The sequence below is a fragment of the Neophocaena asiaeorientalis genome, unplaced genomic scaffold (assembly GCF_003031525.2).
Source record: "Neophocaena asiaeorientalis asiaeorientalis breed wild unplaced genomic scaffold, Neophocaena_asiaeorientalis_V1.1 scaffold86, whole genome shotgun sequence".
Classification (NCBI taxonomy): Eukaryota; Metazoa; Chordata; class Mammalia; order Artiodactyla; family Phocoenidae; genus Neophocaena; species Neophocaena asiaeorientalis.
In genome coordinates, this window is record NW_020175039.1 from 11,990,951 (window position 1) to 11,997,084 (window position 6,134).

At 36.5% G+C, this 6,134-nt stretch overlaps 1 protein-coding gene across 1 annotated transcript in view; it reads left to right on the forward strand.

Annotated features, from left to right (window-relative positions):
* ERBB4 (erb-b2 receptor tyrosine kinase 4) overlaps positions 1 to 6,134 on the forward strand; it is a 1,100,940-nt gene that overhangs the window by 1,050,139 nt on the left and 44,667 nt on the right. The window lies entirely within an intron of this gene.

Below are 6,134 nucleotides of genomic sequence, written 5' to 3' on the forward strand. Positions count from 1 at the left end.
TTTTTTTTTTTTTTTTTAGTTTTCATTGTAGCATATGACTTACCAATTTCTTTATTTATTTTAACATCTTTATTGGAGTATAATTGTTTTACAATGGTGTGTTAATTTCTGCTGTATAACAAAGTGAATTAGCTATATGTATACATATATCCCCATAACTCCTCCCTCTTGTGTCTCCCTTCCACCCTCCCCATCCCACCCCTCTAGGTGGACACAGAGCCCTGAGCTGATCTCCCTTTGCTATGTGGCTGCTTCTCACTAGCTATCTATTTTACATTTGGTACTGTATATATGTCCACGCCACTCTATCACTTCATCCCATCTTGCCATTCCCCCCTCCCTCGTGTTCTCAAATCCACTCTCTACTTCTGCATCTTTATTCCTGTTATGCCCCTGGGTTCTTCAGAACCAATTTTTTTTTTTGTTTTTAGATTCCAAATATGTGTCAGCATATGGTATTTGTTTTTCTTTTTCTGACTTACTTCACTCTGTATGACAGTCACTAGGTCCATCCACCTCATGACAAATAACTCAATTTCGTTTCCTTTTATGGCTCAGTAATATTCCATTGTATATATGTGCCACATCTTCTTTATTCATTCATCTGTCTATGGACACTTAGGGTGCTTCCATGTCCTGGCTATTGTAAATAGAGCTGCAATGAACATTGGGGTACATGTCTCTTTTTCAGTTATGGTTTTCTCAGGCTATATGCCCAGTACTGGGATTCCTGGGTTGTATGGTAGTTCTATTTTTAGTTTTTTAAGGAACCTCACTAGTGTTCTCTATAGTGGCTGTATCAATTTATATTGCCACCAACAGTAGAAGAGGATTCTCTTTACTCCACAGCCTCTCCAGCATTTCTTGTTTGTAGACTTTTTGATGATGGCCATTCTGACCAGTGTGAGGTGACACCTTATTGTCGTTTTGATCGGCATTTCTCTAATGATTAGTGATGTTGAGCATCCTTTCATGTGTTTGTTGGCAATCTGTATATCTTCTTTGGAGAAATGTCTATTTAGGTCTTCTGCCCATGTTTTGATTGGGTTTTTTTTTTTTTGTTATTGAGCTGCATAAGCTGCTTGTATATTTTGGAGATTAATCCTTTGTCAGTTACTTCATTTGCAAATATTTTCTCCCATTCTGAAGGTTGTCTTTTCATCTTGGTTATAGTTTCCTTTGCTGTGCAAGAGCTTTTAAGTTTCATTAGGTCCAATTTGTTTATTTTTATTTCTGCTTCTCTAGGAGGTGGGTCAAAATGATCTTGCTGTGATTTCTGTCATAGAGTGTTCTGTCTATATTTTCCTCTAAGAGTTTTATAGTGTCTGTCCTTACATTTAGGTCTTTAATCCATTTTGAGTTTATTTTTGTGTATCTTTTCTCCATTGTATATTTCTTCCTCCTTTATCAAAGATAAGGTGACCATATGTGTGTGAGTTTACCTCTGGGCTTTCTATCCTGTTCCACTGATCTCTATTTCTGTTTTTGCACAAGTACCATACTGTCTTGATTAATGTAGCTTTGTAGTATAGTCTGAAGTAAGGGAGCTTGATTCCTCCAGTTCTGTTTTTCTTTCTCAAGTTTGCTTTGGCTATTCAGGATCTTTGTGTTTCCATACAAATTGTGAAATTTTTTGTTCTAGTTCTGTGAAAAATGCCATTGGTAGTTTGATAGGGATTGCATTGAATCTGTAGATTACTTTAGGTAGTATAGTCATTTTCACAGTGTTGATTCTTCCAATTCAAGAACATGGTATATCTCTCCATCAGTTTGTATCATCTTTAATTTCTTTCATCAGTGTCTTATAGCTTTCTGTATACAGGTATTTTGTCTCCTTCGGTAGGTTTATTCCTAGGTATTTTATTCTTTGGGTTGCAGTTTAAAATGAGAGTCTTTCCTTAATTTCTCTTCCAGATTTTTCATCATTAGTGTAGAGGAGTGAAAGAGACTTCTCTGCATTAATTTTGTATCCTGCTACTTTACCAAATTCATTGATTAGCTCTAGTAGTCTTTTGGTAGCATCTTTAGGCTTCTCTATGTATAGTATCATGTATAGTATCATCTGAAAACAGTGACAGTTTTACTTCTTCTTTTCCATTTTGGATTCCTCTTATTTCTTTTTCTTCTCTGCTGTGCCTAAAATTTCTAAAGCTATGTGAATGATAATGGTGAGAGTGGGCAACCTTGTCTTGTTCCTGATCTTAGTGGAAATGGTTTCAGTTTTTCACCATTGAGAATGGTGTTGGCTGTGAGTTGGCCATATATGGCCTTTATTATGTTGAGGTAATTTCCCTCTATCCCTGCTTTCTGTAGGGTTTTTATCATAAATGGGTGTTGAATTTGTTGAAAGCTTTTCCTGTATCTATTCAGAGGATCATATGGTTTTTCTCTTTCAATTTGTTAATATTGTGTATCACATTGATTGATTTGCCTATATTGAAGAATCCTTGCATTCCTGGGATAAACCCCACTTGATGATGGTGTGTGATCCTTTTAATGTGCTGCTGGATTCTGTTTGCCAGTATTTTGTTGAGGATTTTTGCATCTATGTTCATCAGTGATATTGGTCTGTAGTTTCCTTTTTTTGTGAAATCTTTGTCTGATTTGGTAGCAGGGTGATAGTAGCCTTGTAGAATGAGTTTTGGATTGTTCCTCCCTTTGCTATATTTTGGAAGAGTTTGAGAAGGATAGGTGTTAGCTCTTCTCTAAATGTTTCATAGAATTCACCTGTGAAGCCATCTGGTCCTGGGCTTTTTTTGTTCGGTTTTTTTTTTTTGCGGTATGCGGGCCTCTCACTGTTGTGGCCTCTCTCGTTGCAGAGCACAGGCTCCAGACGCGCAGGCTCAGTGGCCGTGGCTCATGGGCCCAGCTGCTCTGCAGCATGTGGGATCTTCCCAGACCGGGGCACGAACCTGTGTCCCCTGCATTAGCAGGCGGACTCTCAACCACCTGCCCCACCAGGGAAGCCCTGTTTGATGATTTTTAATCACAGTTTTAATTTCAGTGCTTCTGAATGGTCTGTTTATATTTTCTATCTCTTCCTGGTTCTGTCTCAGAAAGTTGTGCTTTTCTAATAATTTGTCCATTTCTTCCAGGTCCTCCATTTTATTGGCATATGGTTGCTTGTAGTAATCTCTCATGACCCTTTATATTTCTGCAGTGTCAGTTGTTACTTCTTGTTTTTCATTTCTAACTCTGTTGATTTGTGTCTTCTCTCTTTTTTTCTTGATGAGTCTGGCTAATGGTTTATCAACTTTGTTTATCTTCTCAAAGAATCAGCTTTTAGTTTTATTGATCTTTACTATCATTTCCTTCATTACCTTTTCATTTATTTCTGATCTGATCTTTCTGATTTCTTTCCTTTGGCTAACATTGGATTTTGTTTATTCTTCTTTCTCTAATTGCTTTCAGTGTAAGGTTAGGTTGTTTATTTGAGATGTTTCTTGTTTTTTAAGGTAGGATTGTATTGCTATAAACTTTCTGCTTAGAACTGCTTTTGCTGCATCCCATAGGTTTTAGGTCATCATGTTTTCATTGTCATTTGTTTGTAAGTATTTTTTGATTTCCTCTTTGATTTCTTCAGTGATCTCTTGATTATTTTGTAGTGTATTGGTTAGCCTCCATGTGTTTGTATTTTTTACATATTTTTTCCTGTAATTGATATCTAGTCTCATAGCATTGTGGTCAGAAAAGATACTAGATAAAATTTCAATTTTCTTAAATTTACCAAGGCTTGACTTGTGACACAAGATATGATCTATCCTGAAGAATGTTCCATGAACACTTGAGAAGAAAGTATATTCTGTTGTGTTTGGATGGAATGTCCTATAAATATCAATTAAGTCCATCTTATTTAATTTATCATTTAAAGCTTGTGTCTCCTTATTTATTTTCGTTTTGGATGATCAGTCCATTGGTGAAAATGGGGTGTTAAACTCCCTTTCTATGATTGTGTTACTGTTGATTTCCCCTTTTATGACTGTTAGCTTTTACCTTATGTATTGAGGTGCTCCTATGTTGGGTGCATAAATATTTACAACTGTTATATCTTCTTGGTTTGGTCCCATGATCATTATGTAATGTCCTTCTTTGTCTCTTGTAATAGTCTTTATTTTAAAGTCTATTCTGTTTTATATGAGAATTGCTACTCCAGCTTTCTTATGATTTCCGTTTGTATGGAATATCTTTTTCCATCCCCTAACTTTCAGTCTGTATGTGTCCCTAGGTCTGAAGTGGTTCTCTTGTAGACAGCATATATATGAGTCTTGTTTTTGTATCCATTCAGCCAGTCTATTTCTTTTGGTTGGAGCATTTAATCCATTCACATTTAAGATAGTTATCAATATGTATGCTCCTATTACCATTTTCTTAGTTGTTTTGGGTTTGTTATTGTACGTCTTTTCCTTCTCTTGTGTTTCCTGCCTAGAAAAGTTCCTTTAGCATTTGTTGTAAAGCTGGTTTGATGGTGCTGTATTCTCTTAGCTTTTGCTTATCTGTTAAGGTTTTAATTTCTTCATCGAATATGAATTAGATTTGTGCTGGGTAGAGTAATCTTTGTTGTAGTTTTTTCCCTTTCATCACTTTAAATATGTCCTGCCACTCCCTTCTGGCTTGCAGAGTTTCTGCTGAAAGATCAGCTGTTAACCTTATGGGGATTCCCTTGCATGATATTTGTTGCTTTTCCCTTGCTGCTTTTAATATTTTTTCTTTGTATTTAATTTTTGATAGTTTGATTAATATGTGTCTTGGCTTGTTTCTCCTTGGATTTATCCTGTATGGGACTGTCTGTGCTTCCTGTACTTGACTGACTATTTCCTTTCCTACATTAGGGAAGTTTTCAACTGTAATCTCTTGAAAATTTTCTCATTCCCATATTTTTTTTCTCTTCTTCTTCTGGGACCCCTATAATTCAAATGTTGGTGCATTTAGTATTGTCCCAGAGGTCTCTGAGACTGTCCTCAATTCTTTTCATTCTTTTCTCTTTATTCTGCTCTGTGGTAGTTATTTTCATTATTTTATCTTCCAAGTCACTTATCCCTTCTTCTGCCTCAATTATTCTGCTATTGATTCCTTCTAGAGAATTTTTAATTTCATTTATTGAGCTATTCATCATTGTTTGTTTGCTCTTTAGTTCTTCTAGGTCCTTGTTAAACGTTTCTTGTATTTTCTCCATTCTATTTCCAAGATTTTTGTTGATCTTTACAATCATTACTCTGAATTCTTTTTCAGGTAGACTGCCTATTTCCTCTTCATTTGTTTGGTCTGGCTGGTTTTAACCTTGCTCCTTCATCTGCTGCGTATTTCTCTGTCTTCTCATTTTGCTTAACTTACTGCATTTGGAGTCTCCTTTTCACAGGCTGCATCTTCGTAGTTCCCATTGTTTTTGCTGTCTGCCCCCCACTGGTAAGGTTGGTTCAGTGGGTTGTGTGAGCTTCCTGGTGGAGATGACTGGTGCCTATGTTCTGGTGGATGAGGCTGGATCTTTTCTTTCCGTAGGGCAGGACCGTGTTTGGTCGTGTGTTTTGGGGTGTCTGTGAACTTAGTATGATTTTAGGGAGCCTCTCTGCTAATGGGTGGGGTTGTGTTCCTGTCTTGCTAGTTGTTTGGCATGGGTGTCCAGCACTGCAGCTTTCTGGTTGTTGAGTTGAGCTGGGTGTTAGCATTGAGATGGAGATCTCTGGGAGAGCTTTCACCATTTGACATTACATGGGGCCAGGAGATCTCTGGTGGACCAATGTCCTGAACTCGGCTCTCCCACCTAAGAGGCTCAGGTCTTGCACCTGGCTGGAGCACCAAGACCCTGTCAGCCACACTGTTCAGAAGAAAAGAGAGACAAAAAAGAAAGAAAAGAAAAAAATAAAATGAAATAAACTTATTAAAAAATATAAAAATTAAAAAGTAATAAAAAAAGGAAAGAAAGAAGAGAGCAACCAAACCAATAAACAAATCTATTAATGATAACAAGCACTAAAAACTATGCAAAAAAAAAAAAATTGTCAGACAGAATCCTGGATAAATGGTAAAAGCAAAGCTGTATAGACAAAATCACACAAAGAAGCATACACATACACACTCACAAAAAGAGAAATAGGAAAAAAAATATATATATATACAAAAAAAAGGAAGAGAGCAAC